The sequence below is a fragment of the Polyodon spathula genome, chromosome 17 (genome assembly GCF_017654505.1).
Source record: "Polyodon spathula isolate WHYD16114869_AA chromosome 17, ASM1765450v1, whole genome shotgun sequence".
In the NCBI taxonomy this organism is placed as follows: Eukaryota; Metazoa; Chordata; class Actinopteri; order Acipenseriformes; family Polyodontidae; genus Polyodon; species Polyodon spathula.
In genome coordinates this window covers 23569434-23590227 of record NC_054550.1, presented here as the reverse complement: position 1 = coordinate 23590227, position 20794 = coordinate 23569434, and the positions used below count along the sequence as shown (strand labels likewise).

Sequence of the window (20794 nt, the reverse complement as noted above, 5' to 3'; positions counted from 1 at the left end):
ACCACAAGGGTGTTAGGCAAAGTGTTGTCTCTTATAAGGTGTTCCTATACGCATAGACTACTGTACTAGCTGGTGAACTCCTACTCCCATTACCACGTCCCACACCACGAGACAGTTTCATCCTCATAACATTTCATCCTATAATCCTTCCGAAACCTCACTGAACCGACTCTCTTAAATTGGAGGGGGGGTTGGACAAGTTGGACATATCCACCAAATTATCACTTATTTATAAATCATAACTACCTGCATAGATAAAAAAAAAAAAAAAAAAAAAAAAAAAAGCCTAGTGTGAAAACAATCATCTGTTATGAAAGGCAGAGGCTTGAGGTGCACCTGATAACATCTCCTCACACTTATAATTAGCCACACTTCAATCTCGCCTGCCTGTCTCTTTAATGCTCAGGAGAGAGACTGTATCCTGAGTGAGCAGCCCTGCTGCTCCACTACAGCCCCAGCATGCAACACAAATTCATTGAAGTCTCTTAAGCAGCATAAAAAGTCAAGCATGGCAACATTCAGAGGCACACAATAGGACCCCAATACATAAATGTTTATAATGCGCTTCAGGAGGGACTGTAATAAACCAGAGTGAAATGTGGCTAGCAGACACTAAAGGGTAACAGCGACCATCATTCCAGCTCCTATTTAAGCCCTTGAACATTGAACAATTCCTGCCAGCAGTCAGTTTTTATCCAAGTCTTAAATGATGGGCACACTGGAGCCAGAAATTCAATCCTTCTCAAGTTAGAGCCTCAGTTCTTGATACACAAGAGTCCTATAAGCTTACTGAAACCAGCCAGCTAGACAGATAATGTAACATGCTGCCATAGCTGTATTTGGATTAATAGTTTGTGGCTTTGTTCAAGTTTAAAATGTAATACATTTGATCTTAATTATACTGATGCACAATGAAAACGCACACACAAAATGTTATTTAAATTTTAAATAGTGAGCAGGTAAGTTTGTTAATTGTTTGAGTAGTATTGTTCCTTGGGATAACAAAATACTGAGCTCAAGTCATGTGATTTCATAAAAACAGCAGGTGCTCAATGTTTGGTATTTCAGTTGAGTTAAAATTACCTAAAAGAGTGGATTAAGAATTGGTATAAATATCCATTCTTAAAAGACATGATTTTAATTAACGCAAAAACAGCAATGCATGCCCCGCTTGTGTAATGAAAATCGCCTGGTTGCTATTTGCATGACTGAAGACAGCCTGTCTGTGAGAGAAGTTGCCCGGTGAATGAGATGTTTTGCTTCAACAATCAGCAGACTAGTCCAGAGAAACCAGGAAACTGGCTCTGAGAGGGAGAGGCTACATCCTGGAAGGTAGAAGGTCACCACACCAGTCCAGGATCGTCACATCTGACTGATCCATCTGCGTAATCGTTTTCAGACTGCAATGGCTACAGCACGAGAAATCCCAGGAAGAAATAAGCCGTACATGAGCAGAATGACTGTAGCTTGCCGTCTGCATAAAAATGATTTGCATGCTCGAAGGCCGTTCAGGGGTAACATGTAGACAACTGAGAGATGAAATTGTCGTCTTCTGTGGACCAGAGAAGAGCTGAGGTGGCGGCAGGTGGAGTGTTTTACTCACCAATGAATGCAGTTTTTCCCCTAACAGACTTAACAGAAAACATGTGTGGAGATGTGGTGAGAGTTACGTTGTTCAAGCCAACTGGTAAGACGTTGGAAGTGTAATGATGTGGGGAGGAATCCGCTTTAACACAAGAACGCCTTTGGTGCAGATTGAGGGCAACCAAGGTTTTGCTGTGGCCAGCTTTTACTCCTGACCCGAGTTCAATAGAACATCTGTGGGACCAAATCGCCAGCGCCACCCACGGGAGACAACCGCGACCAGCTGGCTGCAGCTGCACAGGAAGAGTGGCATAACATTCCACAGCAGTGTATCCAGAGTCAACCCTACCAGGATTGTGTTAATGCTCAGGGAGGTCATCCCCGATACTAACTCTGTAATGTTTTCATTTTGAAAGTGTGTCACGTTTCATACTGAAAACTTATGATTTGTAAAAACACATGAATGTGCCAGATTTATTACACACAATATAATACATAAAAAACCAAGCTAGGACTTTCCCCACAGCTAACCATTCAACCCTGCTGCCTCCCAAACCTTATATACCTCGGAGACAACAATTTGGTCTCTGCCACTGAGAGAAGAGATGAGCGCTGCTGGCTGCATTAGCCCGTTGAGACTCAGCATGCAAAACACTGCTGAGCCATTCACTGCAGAGCAGGGTTAGACAGCTCTGACCCAGACTTAACGCCACATCCCACTAGAGGAAGAAATTCCTGTTTTGCAGTCGACATGCAGCCGGCTCGTTTAAAGTGTGAAAATGTACTGGATGGAAGAGAGTTAGTAAACAAAAATAAGTAAATTCTATAAAACCTCTGCAAGTTCTGACTAGACTGGATTGGAAGCTTTTGTTTTCAACAAATCCCATCAAAAATGCACTCACTGTCACTGCCATTCTTTAGTTGAGAGATAATATAGCAGACCAGTGTGCAGCTTAGAAGAGATTAACCCTATTGCTGTTGTAAAGCAGCCAACAAAACAAATGCCCCACATAAATAAGAAAAAAGACCAACTTAATGCTCTTATAGGGTATTGCCTGGAAAATTATACTGGGTGTGTGATGAGTTACAGGAAGATACTTTCAGAGGGATCAGCATATTTTAAGAACCCACTGGCGATAAGTTGTCTTCAAATCAAAGAAGTACCTACTCTTACTGTTTGTGTACAGCTATGCTACTTGTACTGCATGACCTTTTCAAGGTCCTGAGGCAATATTCAAAAAATATTAAAGGTGATATGCACAGTCAAAAATCTTTAGATTAAAAAAAAATTTAAAAAATAACTCTTCCTTTAAAATGTCCCATAACTTCTGTCATTAGCACAACAAATTGACTTAACATTGTACGACCACACAATAAACACATTTAGGCTAATATTTAAACTGTACAAATATACTTTATAAACATCTGAGCAGGTTACAGAGCCACTGTGTGCAGGACATATATCCTTACATGAACTATACTTTGATTCCCATTCTTAAAAAGAAAAAGCCAATGTGTTAAGCTACAAAACAAGCAATTTGTTTCTCATCACCCTGCCCATTTAGTGGCAACAGTCTTTCTGCTTTTCAAAACCCTTAAACACAATTGCCTGGTTAATTATGAAATACCACTACCAAAACATTTAGAACCTAGGAGACAATCAAGCAGCAATCAAACATGAACCCTCAATAGCCCAGATCCCCCATCTACAGCATTTACTTTGAAGAAATCAATCTTTCTTTAGCATTTGATCCTTACTCCACATATTGCTAAGCATTGATTTAGGGAGTCTAATATAAGGCAACGCTTTCTTGTTGGTCTTTTCAATTAATGAGATAACAGACTAGGGTTCCCCTGTAAAACTGTCTTAGTAGTTTATGTTTCTGTAAGTGAGCTGGAGGTAGATGCTCAGATGCTTCTGATCATGGCTAGGTATCATCGCTTATGATTCAGAGCTAAACTTGTAAAACTTTACTGCTATGTACTAAGTTAAAGCAAAGTTAAAACTCAGTGAAATAATGATAAAGCACAGGTAGGCAGGAAAAAAATGCCAAAAGCATAAACTGACCACTGAGGCATTTAACATGGGAAGAACAGTTCACAAATACAATCCATTGATTTTGAAGATGTTCATGGTATGGAGAAATAAGAAGTTATATAAATATTTATGAACAAAAGCAAAACGAAGAATTCTGTCCATAAACGGGCATTAACTTCTCAGTTTTGGATTCAAATATAATGCTAAATGCTGGGTTTGCAAGTCAAAAATAAAAAAAAATTTTCTACAGATAATTTATTAACAAGTATAGAAGTGTAAAAGAAATAAATACAGAAATGTATTTTGTTGTGCAGATTGATTTAAGTAGCACAGGTTTCCATGGTGCCTTCACTTTCTCCACCTGTCAATACACAAGCAATAATTGAGGTGTAGCTGGAGGTGTCATCCTGAGATTGTGATGTAAAACTGACCCAACCCAGGATGTGCACGCAGCCCTTTGTAACTGACTCAAGCATGTTCATAAAGATAGTGTATAAACAGGGGCTAACACCACAACCCAGAGCCACTGGGACTCTTCTGTAGCATACTGCCAGTCATCACATATTTTATTAAACTGAAGAGAAAAATCAAAATAGGTTCTATAGCCCACTTATGTTAACCACTAGTTGTGGTGTAAAATTTACTTTTAAACAGGCACAGATGCACTACTGTTCTGCAAGTTCATTTTAGTTCAAGCGCATGGTGAATTCTAATTCAATGCAGTTGGTAAGAATATGGCCTGGCTTGTTAGTTTAATAAGTCACTAGCCAGAGGTAAGCTGAAACTAAAGTCACTTAAAATACATTTTAACTCAAACGTTCACATCTCTAGGGAAAACTTTTCAACTAACAGCACCTGGCAAGCGATAAAAAGAAATGTACATAGCTGCTAACTATCTTTAACGGAAATAAAAAAGGACAGAATTTCTCACCTCAGCCCATTAAAATATGTTCACCATCCTGCGTCAGAAACACTCGTCAGTGAAGTAGGCCCCATCCCACCCCAAATCCAACACCATGACTCCCTCACCAAATCATGCAAATACCCTGATGCAAACTCAACAGCAATATTTAAAGAAGGGGGGAGGATGTGTGGACTGATAACCGCAGGGCGCCTGGGCCTCTGTAGACTCGAACAACTCCAGCCATAATTACAGACCCTCAGAAAGACAAGGGAAAAGTAACCTGAAAGGAAGAGCCTGCCGTGTAGTAAACCTCAGACTCCCAGTGTGAAAAGCCTAGTATTATAATACTCCCGTCACAATTAAAACACACCGTTCCTCCTGGTGCTAACTGGTTTTAGCCTCATCATCTTTTAGCCTTAATTGCATATTTAAAAAAATGGCAGTATTATTGGGACTTCATTACAGATTTAGTACCAAAACTGCTTTAAAAAAAAAAAAAAGGGGTAAAACTTAGCTTGAATTAAACTGGTGTCTGGTTTGTAAACCTCTTCAAATGTTTCAATGACTTTTAGAACTCACAAGTAAACTTTAACTGTTGCATTCCCCCCCACCCCCCCCACCCCTAACGCAACGAATAAAAAAGACCACTAATTTTGAAATGAATAACAACAGACTCACCTCAGTGATTACCAAGGTCTAAAAATGACATCGACCCTGTATTTCACATTTCAACCAAAAACATTTGAGGTTGGACATAGCGGAGATCATCTAGACCAATAAACATCAGAACATCGCAGGGGTCGTTATTTATGCCAGTACTTTAGATAGGATATCTGTTTAAGATCAGGAGAGATCAACTACAGAACTGCACACTAAATTTGGCCCCATGAAAGTTTCCAGACATACTGCACATCTGTTTATGGCCCATTGGAATGGTCCACTGATGGACACACTTGATATGACAACCACACACTGTAGTTATATCTATCAGAGATCAGCCATTATCAAAAGACAGCTGTATGGTAGGATCTGCTTTTTTATAGTTTTATTGCTTCTGTTGACATGGCATCCCTGAGGCATATCCTAAATATTCAATGGCTTGGCTGCTGAGCTGTGTGATCTGTAAGATTTGGAACACAAATTAATTAGTTTCTTTTTTGTTGCCTAGCTGGTCTATTAAAACCAGAACCACAATCTAACGAGGACAACACAAACTGACTTATAATTTTAGTTTAACTTTTTTCTTAAAACTCTTTCAAAACCAATACTACGGTAACATAAGTTCCACCTGATTATAATAAAAGCCTTCATATAGAATTACTGTTTTCAATTAGAAACACCACTTTTATTTCTATGTCACTGGGACTGCTGCTGTAGCTGGCATGTCCTTTGTTATTGCTTCTGTAATTGAGGCAATTTGTTAAATAAGCGAAGCAGGGTTTGCCTAATCAGGACCAGCATGTGTGGTTAAATTTCTGGTAATATGGCCAGACTACCAATATTGTGCTCCAACACCTGGGCACCCTTTGACAATTCAAGTCTGTTATAGTGTTTCAGTATATTCTTGGCAGCCATGAAGAATGAAGACCACTGTTAATGCCAATCAAACATTGCATGTCAGTTTAAATTGTGTCCTCCACCTCATAAAAACTTTCAGGATTGCCCCATTTCCACCAACATGAGCACTATTTAAAGATGTGGACTATAACATTTAACACATTTTTAGACAAAAAAATAAACAATTATTATTATTATTATTATTATTATTATTATTATTATTATTAATTTTAATAGTGACGAGGGTCTCCATTGCCCTTCGCCTTCAATTGTACTTCAAATTCATTATATGGAATAAAGTATGTATTTCAAATGTCACATGACAAGGCAATCAATAACCATGTTCGGATATACTTGATTATGAAAATGAAAACTGGACTACCACACAAAACCATTTGGGTATCCAAACTACCTCCGTAAAATCCTAACTCTATCCCTGGAGTCAATGTTTACAATTTTTAACTGTAGGCTATTACTGCAGTATCATTAGGATATCTGATCAGGCCTCTTTCAATAAGAATTCTTAAACCTTGGATGATACCTCTTCTTTGTTGTTAAGGTGCTGTGTTATAGACTTTTCAATGCCTACTGTTCATGAAACACAGGCAGATTACCTGCATTTTACATGTGACTGCACATACCATCTTTCTATATAACCCAGGTAGGGGTTTGTTTATATATATGCGCCACAATCTGGGCTATATAAAAGACAATTACCAGGATTTGCTCAGGATTAGTAACTCTTAAAAGAACCTTTTAAGGTGCTACTTGATATCAGTGGTAGGCCTACTGGATGATGTTCAATTACTTTATAAAATATGCACCCTCCTATATTTTCAATGCAAAATTCTCAAATTCATGTTGTTACTATGAAGCTAATAATATTCACATACGTTTTCAAAGCTGTAACTTTCCTGAAACAGTACCACTGTTGTTAACACCAAGGAAGTAACGGCCATCAAGAAAAGTTAAAAAAAAAAAAAAAAAAAAAAAAAAAAAAAAAAAACTTTTTTTTTTTTTTTTTTTTTAAAACGAGAAATGGTGAGATATATTTTATTTCAAACATATGCAAGTCGTTCATGCCTAGTTCATCCCTGCGTTATCTTTTTTTTCTGCATCACTTCTCTGCGTTCCAAATGTTGACTCCTGTCCTGGTCGACTGACTTCCAGTTGCAGGGTCTGAGCTTTATTGACATTAAAAAGCGCTTTTATGATTTGTTTACTGGCTCGTCATTTTAAAACCCGGTAATCTCTTACAAACAATAATCTCGTTATTTGGTACTAAAAAAAACACACATTGCTTCCTGGTTTAAACGATTTATAAGAAATGCGAGGACGAAACAAGAGCTCGATTGATTTACCTTTAATACGGTTAGTTTTCAACATAACCTTGAATTAGTTCGGCTTTCGTTCAAAATTAATGCAAACACGTTGCACTTGCTGGTGTAATTTAGCAAAGCGTCTCAACAAAGTTCTACACAGCGTAAAACGTCACTTTCTTAACAGTAACACTGCTTTATCTGGCAGTCCACCAGCGCAACTCAGCATAATACTCCACTGAAGCACGTTAAAATTAGTCTCCCATCTAAACAGTGCAAAATATCTGTTGGTTCGTTTACCTAAAAGTTATGTAGAATACAGTACAGTACAATTCAAACTTACCTGTGCTTAAAACGTTTACGCAGAGCGCGCACTTATTCCATTACGGTGTACTAGTCTTCTGCGAAGTGAACAGCTTAAAGCAGTACTGCGGATAAAATGAAACCTAGGCGCAGCGTCAGACACATCGGACATCTATTAGTAACCTTATCCTTGGCGGTGTGACTCTAGCCCCACAGCGTGAACAAATGATGTGAACCAACCTTCCAGTCATCAAACTCATTAATTACCTTCAGGCCTCTCCCACTGGCATTGTCAATTGGCTAAAGGCATCAACAAAACTGGCAAACTGCAACTCGGGATTGTATTACTGTGCTAAAAACGGAGTCGTTCCCATATAAACAGAGGTTATTATCATTCTGTATCAAGATTTTATCTCTGAAATAGGGTCTGCCAGTATGTATTTTGTATGCATCATACTAAAAAGTGGTGTTTGTCTACTTTTATTTCATAGACCTCCTAGATCTACTTACTGTTAATCGCAAAGCCTGATTAGTTGGACTTCTTGTAATATTGATGAATCACATTTAATGGATGTTTAACTTAATTATCTACAAACTGTTCCTCTGTTACAGCTGGAAGTTTAACCAAGCAACACACACCTTTGTTTGAGTGAATTATTATGGATCAACATTTACAGTAATACTATATGTTCAATTTTTGCTTGCTGTTGTTATCTGTTCCAGAGTCAATAACATAATGTGAATACTGAGTCAAAGCTAGATAGAAGTGGCAATTGAAATGTATTCTGTAGTTTTAAATAAACTAAACAAACAGTACACCAGTGTGTGAAACCATGCCCATTTGGTTATAATAATGCTACCTATGGGAAAACCACACTCATTGTTCAACTTTCAATTTCAGTATACAAAAGAGTTTAATAAATTACCTGAAGCACATTCAGGGTTAAAAGGTTACAAAACTATATTGCTGATAAGTTGGAGTTGCCATTAAAAGTTTATTGGACAGGACTCTCAATTCTCCAACTATCCACTCCTCTTTGCTAATACATTTTGTTTCTAGCATAGACCAACACATAACTTCTACATCTGGGGTTCTGTTTGCGCCGTCCTGACTGATTGAGTGCTGAACCCCACCCCCACACTCAATAAAAATAAAACAGAATTCCAGCTCTATGCAGTGTTAAATTATTCAAAGCTGTATTTAACAAGATTGATTGTCATTTACAGTACCTAAAAGTATACCAAAAGGGAGAATTATAGAGACCAATTAAAATAATTATTTTTGCAATAAAAAATTATTTGTGAAAATACTTTTTTTTAAAATAATGAACTCTGCTCTGCTGAAGCTTATTCAAGCTGAGACAGCCAACAACATTTAAAATGCATGATTTAGTATGACTGTGCAGCCTGCTATTTCATGTACCATGGCACTATTGTTTATGCTGTGTCCGCCTAGGAAGTCTATATTCAACATTCAAAAGACTAACACTTCAAAATACTTGATGTGGAAAATATTAAAATACTAGGAAGACATGCACTCCGCAATTATGGCATTTCCTTGTATTTTACACTTTATAGTCTGCCATAGGAGCCGCTGTAAATCATAGTGATCCTTTTTCACGTATTTATGAAACCTAAAATAACAGCCAAAGAAAAGAAAAAAGTTTGCACTAGGAGTGAAAAGAAAACAGTTGTCCAGGTCAAATACTTCAAGTTTATCTAAATGATTCCAGATGTGGCATGCTTCCATACATTATGTAAACACATATATTTCATTTCAAGACATGCGAAAAAGCCAGTACCAAGTGAGTGCAGAGGACAAAAACGTTCCAGTTCTCTCTATCCAATGAAAACATCTTTGTGTAAGCTGTAACTAAGATTAATTGAAACTGAAATAATTTCATTTGGAATACAAAAGAAAACATAAATGTCTGAAAGCTAAACAAACCACATCCCTTGTTGTGTTATAACGTCCCACGAATGGGATTAAAGTTAAAAATTAAAAAATAAAACTAGTGTAGCAACAGACTCATGTGCTCTGACAAACAAGTATTAGCTTGTATCCAAACAAGAAAAAAAAAAGTATAGCTCTGCTGGTCACTACAGCAACACTGTAAACATTGTGACAGTTGTGATTTATTCCCTCACTAATTCTAATTGTTAAATCAATAAATACAATTATAGAGCCTTGCTGAAAGTGTTATTTCTCTTTCCACCAAGGCCAGGCCTGTTTGCTTATTTTTATACTTCAGTTAAACCTGTAGTTTGTTACACTGCCTATTAGCACATGCTAGTGAGCGGAGTTTATAGCCCACAAGCAGCTAACTTGATTATGGAAGTTGTATGTAGACTGCGAGGTTGTTGTGGGTAGTCAACCCAGGTGGGGCTACCTCAGCCTGGGATAAACCAATCATATGGGGGACGTTTACCTGAAAGACAACACAGTTAGACACTCCTTTGTTTAAACCAATTAAGCTGTTTCCCCTCCCACTGGAGCATCATTTAATTTTACTGTAGCTTAAACTGTTTGTTTTGTTTTCAGTCCCACATGAAAAACACTTTCTCCCAGTAATAGTGCAGTAAATTATGGCAGGCATCTAAGCTGTGTACGTAGACTGCAACTTAACTCCTTTGAATCAGTTTAACTGCAAACCTCTATTGGGGTTTCTTAAATTACCATTGAGCACCTCTTAAGTGCATTAAAACTACACTTAAAGGGATAATAAACTCAATGATACTACAGTGAGGAAATCGGAAAGTTTTAGTTTTCTAAAGAATTATTTGTTTTTATATAACTTTCAGTTTTTATATTCATGAAACTGTTCTTCAATGTCTAGAACAGTTAAATAAATATTAAACTTTATTTAAACCATCAAAACAGCCTTGGCATCTGTATCAACTGGGTCCATGACAATTCACCCCTGTCAATTCGTCCCGGGACAATTCATCCCGACAATTGGTCCCCACGACAATTGGTTCCACCAAAAATCAGTCCCGGCGATAATTGGTCCCGGCAAAAAATAATCCCGCTAACAATTGGTCCCCACAATAATAGGTCCCGCCGACAATTGTTCCCCACAATAATTGCTCCGAGAGACAATTGTTCCCTGCGATAATTGGTCCCGATGACAACTGGTCTCCAAAAGATATTCTCCATATGAACATTTGTAACGACGTGCAAGGGTTTAAACCTGTTAGAGTATCATTGCAAACTGATGTCCTCTAACTACCTTTGTCTTATATTTGACACCAGTTCACTTTTCGTAACACCTTTTTGTTATTATAACAGGATTCTAAATAACTTCTAAAGAACTGCGAAAGCCTTATTTTAATATTAAGTGAGGGTTAGTTTTCCACCGTGTAATGGATGGAATGTATGTCTGTAGCATCACAAAATAGAGGTTATGTCACTAAATGTAAAACCAAAATTATACTTATTACTTTGTAACAGACATGATAACCTATCTTGTATATTCTAGTAATGTAACTTTTAATAATTAACGTGTTAAAAAAACTACAACTCCTACTTTGCAGCGAAGTCGTCTTAACCTCTACACCACTGCGCTTCAGTAAGAAAACTTGAAACATTTGTTTTCATTCCTGTTAGCGGCCAGGTTATTAAAGATAAAATGTTGAAAGTTTTGCGAGGAAATTTATTGAGGTAAGCAATTAAAAACAACAATAACAACAACAGACACAAATAGATCAATCATAAAAGTGTTGTAGCGGATACACTTATTGGCTCATATTTGCAGTCTCAATTTGCATATTACCAACCAGACCACGTGAACTCAGACCAGCGTGCTACACATAGCGGCAGATCACGCACAGCAGGAAGGGACAGAGATCTGACAGCTGAAGCAACAGCGAGAGGAGAAAGAGACATAAACTATACACAACTCGCGTTTCCAAGCATGCCCCATTCACGCAAGCGGTTCACAATGAATTCTTATAGTTTGCAACGGTATTCCAACAGCTTTAAACACTTTACAAATGTTCATATGGAGAATATCTTTTGGGGACCAATTGTCACTGGGGCAATTATCACCGGGACCAATTATCGTGGGGACCACTTGTCGGTGGGACCAATTATTGGCTGGACCAATTGTTGCAGGGACCAATTGTTGGTGGGACAAACTTTTGCCAGGATCAATTATCGCTGGGACTAATTTTCGCCAGGACAAATTGTCATGGGGACCAATTATCAGGGATGAATTGTCACGGGACAAATTGATAGGGGCGAATTGACGTGCTCCAGTCAGCCTATTGCATTTTGAATGTTAAATTAAAAACACTGATCAGAAAGAACAAAAGACATTGGAACTGGAGGCTTGCCGCATTTAATTAATTAATTAAATAATTATTTCACATACATGCTCATTTCCGAAGCTCGTCCTCAAGCCAAGCTGGGGAGGTAAAGCAAAGCTCTGGTATTGGGGTCAATACAGCCACCACTTTATTACCAATCACTATGGGATCTTTAACATCTGCCAAGCAGACAGGGCTTTGGCTTTAACTCTTAAGTGACCTTCTATACACACGCCCAGACATATACACAGACACATCATGCTAGGTGTTGGAAGATAGGGAATAATAATTACTTGGACCTTCTTTGAAAAGGATGCAAACCTATGGACTGATTTTTTTTTTCTGAGGTTTCACACAAAGCTCTGTTAAATCCATCACAATATCCTTGCATTAGCATTGAAACCTTTGAAAATCAAAGTCAAGCAGAGTTAGAACTGACCCCTGATAAGAGATGACTAAAAGCTGCATGTTTAGTATGCAGCATTGTCTGAAATGGTATAGGCCATTCTTGTTCTGAAAGGACTCTCACACAGTATATTTTTCCAGAAGCTGAGCAGAGTAAACACTGTTTTCTGTTTATCTTGCAGGATATATATCTGGGGAGTTGTAACAGTTTCATTGTGCAGCCCTGGGAATTTCTCTTATTACCAAGACTGAGTTGTTGTTCACATCTTATTCATCTGCCACAATGGTGTGGCCGTTTGTTTGAAAAACCACTTGCTTCTCTTGAGAGAAAGCTGAATTTTAAGGCAAATATAACTAGTAACAATAACTTAATTTGAAGTGATTGAAGTACAGTTACTGAATTTCAATCAGCCGAGGTGGGATTTAAACCTAGGATCTCTGTTTCTTTTCTCTTATCACTGACCCACACTTTAGTGTTGGGTAGAACACTCCTTGAGCCAGACTACCATACCCCAACATCATTGCTACCCATTTTCACATTGAGATAGTCATAAAGTAATAGTGTGACAGGATAGCGTCATGGTCCAAGATGTTACCGGAAGTTTAGTTAACAAAACAAACACAAAAGCATGACATGAGGGCCAAAATAAAACAAAACAACACAACAAAACACAACAATAAAAATTAAGATATGGAAATTTGGTTTCTATCTACAGCTGCTACCAGTATACATTTCACAATAACAGCATGGATCGGCCTATAAATCTACTGTCTAATCTAGTGTCATTTCCAAATGGTTTTGAGGAGTGAAAAATGAAATGCAGAAGCTAGACAAAAGTTTTGCATCACCCTATAGAATTAACAAATCTTTCTTCATAAAGTCAAATGAAACCTGCTGAATGTTAAGTTGACATATTGAATTACATACCGCTTTGTAGTTTTCCATATACTTTATGAGAAACTGACACAAATTTTAAAAATGTGACATTTCGAAATCGAACAAGAAATACTGTATTACTATTATGGCTTCCGGTAGACTTTTACCGTATCATTTTGTAGTTTCTTTGATTACATGATATTCATATATGGTTTTTTTTTAATAATTTTTATTAATATGCATCAATCCAAAAATTCTAGGTAATGCAAAACCTTTGGCCATAGCTGTATGGCAGTAATGTATACAAAGCTTGTGTTTGTCTACATCTCACCTACCTGCATGTCTGTCTATCTATCTATCTATCTATCTATCTATCTATCTATCTATCAAGCTATTTGTCATCATATTGTACCAGTTAATCTACTTTTTGCAGTCTCACTCACACATGCACAAATGATTCTTTTAGACTGTTTAGTCTTCTCTCTCTGACATCCCTCAAGTCTGTGTGCATTAACACCAGCACCGCCAAGCACACTTTCTTTATTTTGGATCAGTCATGCTGTCACCGGCTCACAGAAGAGGCTGTTGATCTTGGCAGGTTCATGCTCACATTGCTAAATGTACTCTCTGCAGGTCCAGGCGGATGTGTTGTGTAATAAATTTTTAAAAAAAAAATACAAAATTGGCTAATGGTATACAGGCATACTGACGTGTTTACCCCCGGAATATTTATTTCTCTCCCAAGTCTATGTACCTCTCAACACCAAGAACAATTGTTCCCCGGCAAAAGCCTATGCAAATATCTCTCTGTGTATTTGAATTTTAACGTATTTTCTATCCATGTTGGGCAGACAATAGGTAACACTGTGCTGGGGCATTCTTTAAGTGTTTATGGTTAGTTTGTGTGGTGTGGTTTGAAGATGACTTGTAAATAATCTTGGTGGTCCCCAGATGCATGATGGAAATTATCGAATGGCTTTGGGTATAATCTCTAAACCTAAGGCAGTAAAAGGGGAGCAGCGTTTAAGAGTAAACTCTGTGGACATTTCTCCCCTGCAAAGCAAACAGAAATTATGGATTTGAATCGATAATAAGTGCTTTAAAGGATAAGCAATGAGAGCTTATTATGATTCCTCACACAGGGCTGCTCAGTGTATTGTGACGTAATGTAACCTGGCATTTAGTGCTGGGGACTGGAAATTGGGACAGGGAGATTAAAAATATAATCTATGAAGTCTGTCTACAAGGTTATTTTTTTTATTTTTTTTTGTACTGGCAGAACTCTTTGTTTTATATTTTGGGTGTATGTAGAGCTCTTGCTATACAGTTGCATTGTCTTAATATTGGAATTCTAATGGAGAGGAACCAAATACCCAGCCCAGTAGCAATGCATTGAGCTCTTGATAAGATTTTTGCAAATTACAATTTTTTTTTTTGTTCCTACTCCCACATGAACCTTTACAAACCAGTACAGCCTCAGCCAAAACATCTGTCTATATACTGTATATCTTAGAGGTTACTTTTTGATTATTATATAAATTACTTATGTGCAGAGAAAAAGGCTATAGAGAATAAGAGGATTTCATAAATATTCACAAAACATTTTCTTTGCAGAATTTAATTTATAAAAATTAATAATGTACTTTCAAGAAAATTACAACTTGCAGCAAGGGACATGTCTCCTACTATGTGTATCATGTGAACTGTGACTCTCTTAACTAATTAAAATTTAATTGAATGCATTCATGAACACTGGAAACTGTCCAGATTTTATAGAGGAATTTAGCAGACTAAAAGTACTAGGCTAAGAGAGCTCAGGAGAATTAAGTTATATCTACTGAGGAGGTATGGCAAACACACTCTATGTGATGCAGCCAGCATTGGAGCCGCTCAGTGTCCATGTCCAACCACTGTCTTTTCACTTGTTTGTAGGATGATGATTTTGTGATACCTATATACTGTGAAATTGTCTCAGACCTCCATGTTTCATGAAGCAGGGCTGGAAGTGAAAAGGAAACCAAGCTCTTTTAACAGTATACTGAGCCACCCAGTTTGACAGAATCCCTTAAATTGCATTTTAATTCAATTTCAATTTCCTATGAAAAGCCCTGCAACAGTATGCGCGCAATACCCTTCATTATACTTAGAAAACCCAAGCCCAATTGCAGACAGCTCCTCCCCATTCTCCTCACCCAGCACTGTACTTCCTTCCTACTGCTTTGAAGTTCAGGATTGATCAAATAAAAGTTACACCTCTGTAAAGTGTCCCAAATGGGCTCTAAAGTTTAGCTGTAATTATGTTACGGTTTACTTGCACTTGGGAAATATATTTGCTTAGAAATGCAACTGCCTGCTTGAAACTGGTTTCCTTTAAAGATTCGTTATATGCTTTTAAGTCTTCACTTTTGGCACTTTGTTGTTTTACAAAAAGGCTCATTTAATTTTGCTGGAAGCCTTGTTGAGGAAGTTTCCTAAAAACCTCTGGGGGTTTAGAAGTGAAAGAAGAGGGGGAAAGCACAGACTATACAGTTCACAGGAGATATGCACTGACTTTGAGCATTGTAACTCCTTCTGCCTCTGTTTTGCTAGCATCTGCAAGAATGTGCTAATCTCCTCGCAGTGGGAAAACATCGAAGCCTATATTGAATTTAAAAGATTCCCTCGGTGGACTGACAGAATGCATTTTCAATTTGCACTTTTTAAGTCAGAGGCAGGTGAGTTTATTTGTTCATGTTTATCCATCACCTCAACAGCAGACTCAGTGCTGAATCTTAATTAAACATTATTTTTCAAACAACACAGTCCTTGATCACACATTCCTGTATCTGTGTATTTTATTCTGGCACACTGAAATGGCACATCGTTCAATGAGATATTACATTCAAAACTGCCATACTACTCAACGTAAAACTTTATACAGTACATGCATACAGTATACAAATAAACCTATATTAAATGTCCTGTGCCCTTACCAGCCCCAGAGTGTATTTTCTCCACCAATAATCACTTGTCTTCAGTGGCCAAGTCTCGCTGTACCTAGTTCTAGATTTGCTATATCAACTTGATAATGCTATCTTGTGTACCTTTTTTAAGATTAAGATATTAACTTGAAATTAAACTAAAGTAAGAAAACAGGAATTCAAAAAACAATTGGGAACATGAAACAATCCCTAGTGATTATTGGAATGTGTTTACATTGACTCATAATCAAATAGTGCCTGTTTCAAGTTGGTTTAAATCCAGTGGGGTTTTAAAGATTAAGCCAGGCAATAGCATGGACTAAGCCTTGATGTAAGCCTAAAATGTATTCTCTGGCAATGGGTGACCACATGTCCTGAGGAAAGGTAAATCAGTCCATGTACTTTCAGATGGAGTTTGGGACTGTGGACTTGTTTGTTTGGTTTATTGATGATTAAAGGTTTCTGAACAGGTTTTAATGGCTCTCAGTCCTAGGTCCTCCCCAATAAGTGATATATACAGAGGACAGACCACAAATAGCTCTGTCAGTGAGGTGCATGCCAGCCAGGATAAGTCAAAGTGATAAGTCTGCAAGGAGTTTAAATTGTTCTAGAGGTATCCATTCATTATCATTACTTCCTCTGAGTCACTTAGAGAAGCACCTGTCAACCAAGTGCTTATCAGCTACTCTATAAAAGTATGTCAGTCTTACAACTTGCCAACAGGGGAGGCTACTTTTACAGATGGACATTAAACACTCATGTTAGGCACAGCCTAGTTACACAAAAGAGTCTGTTACATATCTCAGGTGATACCAACGTATTGAGGAATCTATACTGTCACTTCCTCTCCAAGACATTGGATAGCAGCACTGTACTAGCTTTCATAGCTTTCAAAATGAAAAGTTTACCCAGAAATGGACACCGTTAGTCTAAACCACATACTATAATAGGAGGCTTGATGAGCTCTTTGCTTCACCTTTAAGCTTGGTGGTTGACAAAAGGCCGCTCCTCACTGACAGCAATTAAAAAGCCGTGAAACTCTAATTGGGCTATAGGATAACGGCAGGCTCCTTTTTTTCTCCCAGTAGACTACCTGGTGTGAAAATTGGCAGCTTCTTGACTTAACTGTAGGCTGAGTTTTAATCCTTCTGTGCTCAATATTCATGGAGCTTTTCACAGCAGTGTCTGTAGAAAAACAGACGAAAGCTTAATCTAAGCGGAATGATCTCTTACTGTAGCTTATTATCCCAATAATGGTATAACCAGAACGAAAACATTTTATTTAGCAAATGCAAAGTAGGCTCCTGTAATGTGTGTGTAAAGCCTGTTAGCCTGACAATTCAAAGTCATTTGTTAATTTGAGTATGTACTTCTACTGAAATTATGCATGCAGGATTATCATGTATGTATTTGATTGGAATGCATTATATTTAAGTATATGCTGCACATACTTCCAGGTAAAACCTATATATAGCACTAAAATCAATATTTGTGCTTACTGAATGATCTGCCGTGGCAAGGTTTGAGTACTAAAATGGTTCTGCATTAAGAGTCAGTGGCAGCACAAGGGTAGCTACAAGAGCAGGAGGTAATAATGATCAAGGTTTAATCATGGTAATACACTGGTGTAATAATTCTCTATAAGGGTGTATTTATAAGTAGCACTACATATGAAATATAAACAGTAAATCTATTGTCTTCAAGACAGCGGTTCCGTGAAAAGTGAAGGTGCAGATGTTGAACACCGGCACTTGTAGCTTTGAAAACTTTATCTTTCTTCAGGGCATCTCAGCATTTTAGTTGGATTTTAAAAGTCTTTGTATTTTTTTTTTTTCTAACTGAAACATCTGTTGTTTATTGGCCCCCTGCTGCTCAATGCTGGCCCACATCAGTGATGTTTGGCCTGGGGTGGAAGCACATTATAAGCACTCAACAGCACAGCCCCATAAGGTTCTATAAACAGCTGTTACAAATTTGGGAAATGTAGGGCCCAAATCAATATTTTTGCTAAAATCAATATTAATTAATGACATGAATTCTGATATTCATGAACCATCTATAGACTGGACAATAGACTGGAAAAGTTTAATGAATATCAAACTATGAAACCGTTTTGCCATTCTCTATTTGTTTAAACTTAGCCAAAAACATTAGCCACTAGATTCATTCAGTAATTTATTTATTTGTTTTGTCATTACTTGCACGGATAATGATAGTATATTATATATAGCTTGCTAAATAGAAGAACACTTTAAGCAATGTGGGGCTTAATCATAAAATTACTTAATGTTAATTTTACTTTAAAATTGGAGTTAAAATACCAGCATTAAATTCAAAAGACAGAACTTGTAATATAAACATGACAAAGGCTTCTTCAAAGGTAAAACAAGTAAAAGGTAGGTTTTTTGACTTGCATTATAGTGACACATTTTATGTTTAATTAATAGTTTGATTTAGAACACTAAGACTATACAAAACTGTAAACACAGGTAACTATGGGTCAATACCACCACTACTACTACTATTAATAATAATAAATAATAATAATAATAATAATAATAATAAATAATAATAATAATAATAATAATAATTTAAAATCAACAGCCTGTCACATTAGACCGGAACTATTCCTTGCACATTTTTCAAGAATGTGCATTTCTGCTCTGTCTGACTCTCTCCAAAATGGATAAGTTAATGGATAGATGATACATTTACAGCAAATTGTATCCATTTATCTCTCCATTAACTTGTCAATATCTCTTGTCACTCTGTTACATCTACAGTACCATGTACAGAGAAAGTGAATTTACCATGCACCAAAGGGACTGAAGGAGGTTGGTTTTTAAAGTTTTTCTCCTTCACTTGGAAATGAAAATCTGGTAAAAGCATGACTGCTGAGTTCAGGTGATTGTACCAGGCTACCCTGAAGTGCTGGTTCTTTCGTCTTGTGAGAATCCAATGTACACAGACCAGTGCAATGGGCAAAGACTTGTGAAGGTTTTATATACAAATCTCTGTCTTTACTTATTGTAAAACTCTATCAACTTCCAGGCACAATACATTTATCGACTACAATAACAAATAGTTTTATAGAAGTACACCATTTTTCTAGAGTGTATCTACCTATGATCCTCAGAGCAGTGTCCATGTGAAACGTGCAAGCAAGATCAGTTGTGTTATGTTCACCAGACATCACTCTGACATCATATGTAATATTGCAATATGGGTGTAGCAGGAGCGGGAATAGAGTTACTACAATCCACTTTTATCTAAAAAATTCAATATATTTTTTGTTCAGTAAGTCAACATTTAGGGGTTTCTTGTCAACAACACTACAATGTATGAATACGTCTCTGTCGATAAAGAAACTTCCTTTTGTGTGTGTGTGTGTGTGTGTGTGTGTGTGTGTGTGTGTGTGTGTGTGTTTACAGTATGTTTAACCCTTATTGTCATCTTAATAGGAACTGTGAACAACCTATAGATATGGAATACTAAACCTCTCAATTACGACCCATCCAGTGTCCTTTCAATGTTAATGTATTTATGAACATTAATTACTTTTCTAGGCAACTCCAATCTGTTTACATAAAAAAAGAAAAGGAACAGCAAGAGTGGCAATCAGCGCATGATTGAAATGCTGCTGTGAGACACATTCAGCAGAGAAACCCAGTACAGATCCCTGTCCCATAAAGATCCAAGAACAAAATGTTTTATTCAATAACCTGCAAGAGACCAAATACACTGCATCATCTTTACAACAACTGAGTCATTTGTGAATGCTTGTGAATGATGCTTGACTGAACTGATGTAGTTAATGTACATTGTAATATTTGGGTGACTATTATTATTATTATTATTATTATTTATTATTATTATTATTATTATTATTATTATTAATTTCTTAGCAGACGCCCTTACTCAGGGCATCTTACAGTTGTATACAAAAAATACATACCGAGAATTACAGTACGATTAAGAGCAAAATACAAACTGCAATGACTTTAGTCCTAATAAGAGTAAAATTAGCACAGTGGATAATGCACTCATCTGTAACCTCTGAAATTCTGGGTTAGAATCCAGCTGAAGTCTTACACATTTGAGGGGTTCAATCTATCTGTTAGTGGAGCTCTTATAGTAGAGTTAGGCTGATACTCTCTGCTAGGGAGAGGCCCCTAACTGAATAGCAGTGAGGGGTGGGCTTTCAGGGTTGGACTGAAATGCTTCACAGGGATTGGGAAGCACCCATACAGTAACATCAGACCCACACCTTGCCAATCATTCCCAAATCATCTCCAATGGCAAGGCAGTGGAACTATAATGGAGAGTTCTTTACTTTGGAGCAATGGTGCAGGGGAAGCTACATGCATTTGGAAGAATGGTACCAAAGTGGTAGCATTTTCATATTTTGAGGCAACAATAATAGCATAATGATACTGGCAATCCATTGTAGTACCATGGGATCACAGTACCAAAGTGCAGTATTTTATTCCAAATGCATTACCATTATTAACGCTGTAGTCTGCTAATAACGGTTTCTTT

At 37.2% G+C, this 20794-nt stretch overlaps 1 protein-coding gene across 5 annotated transcripts in view; it reads right to left on the bottom strand.

Moving 5' to 3' along the window:
- Nucleotides 1-20794, bottom strand: part of LOC121329894 (kinesin-like protein KIF26A) — a 124389-nt gene that overhangs the window by 66505 nt on the left and 37090 nt on the right. The window contains exon 1 of one of the 5 annotated variants that reach the window (XM_041275890.1): nt 7746-7847. The exons of the other annotated variants lie outside the window; for them this stretch is intronic. The gene's annotated coding sequence lies outside the window, so the exon portion shown is untranslated. Of the gene's footprint in view, nt 1-7745; nt 7848-20794 lie in introns of those variants that run through there. 5 annotated transcript variants of the gene reach the window in all.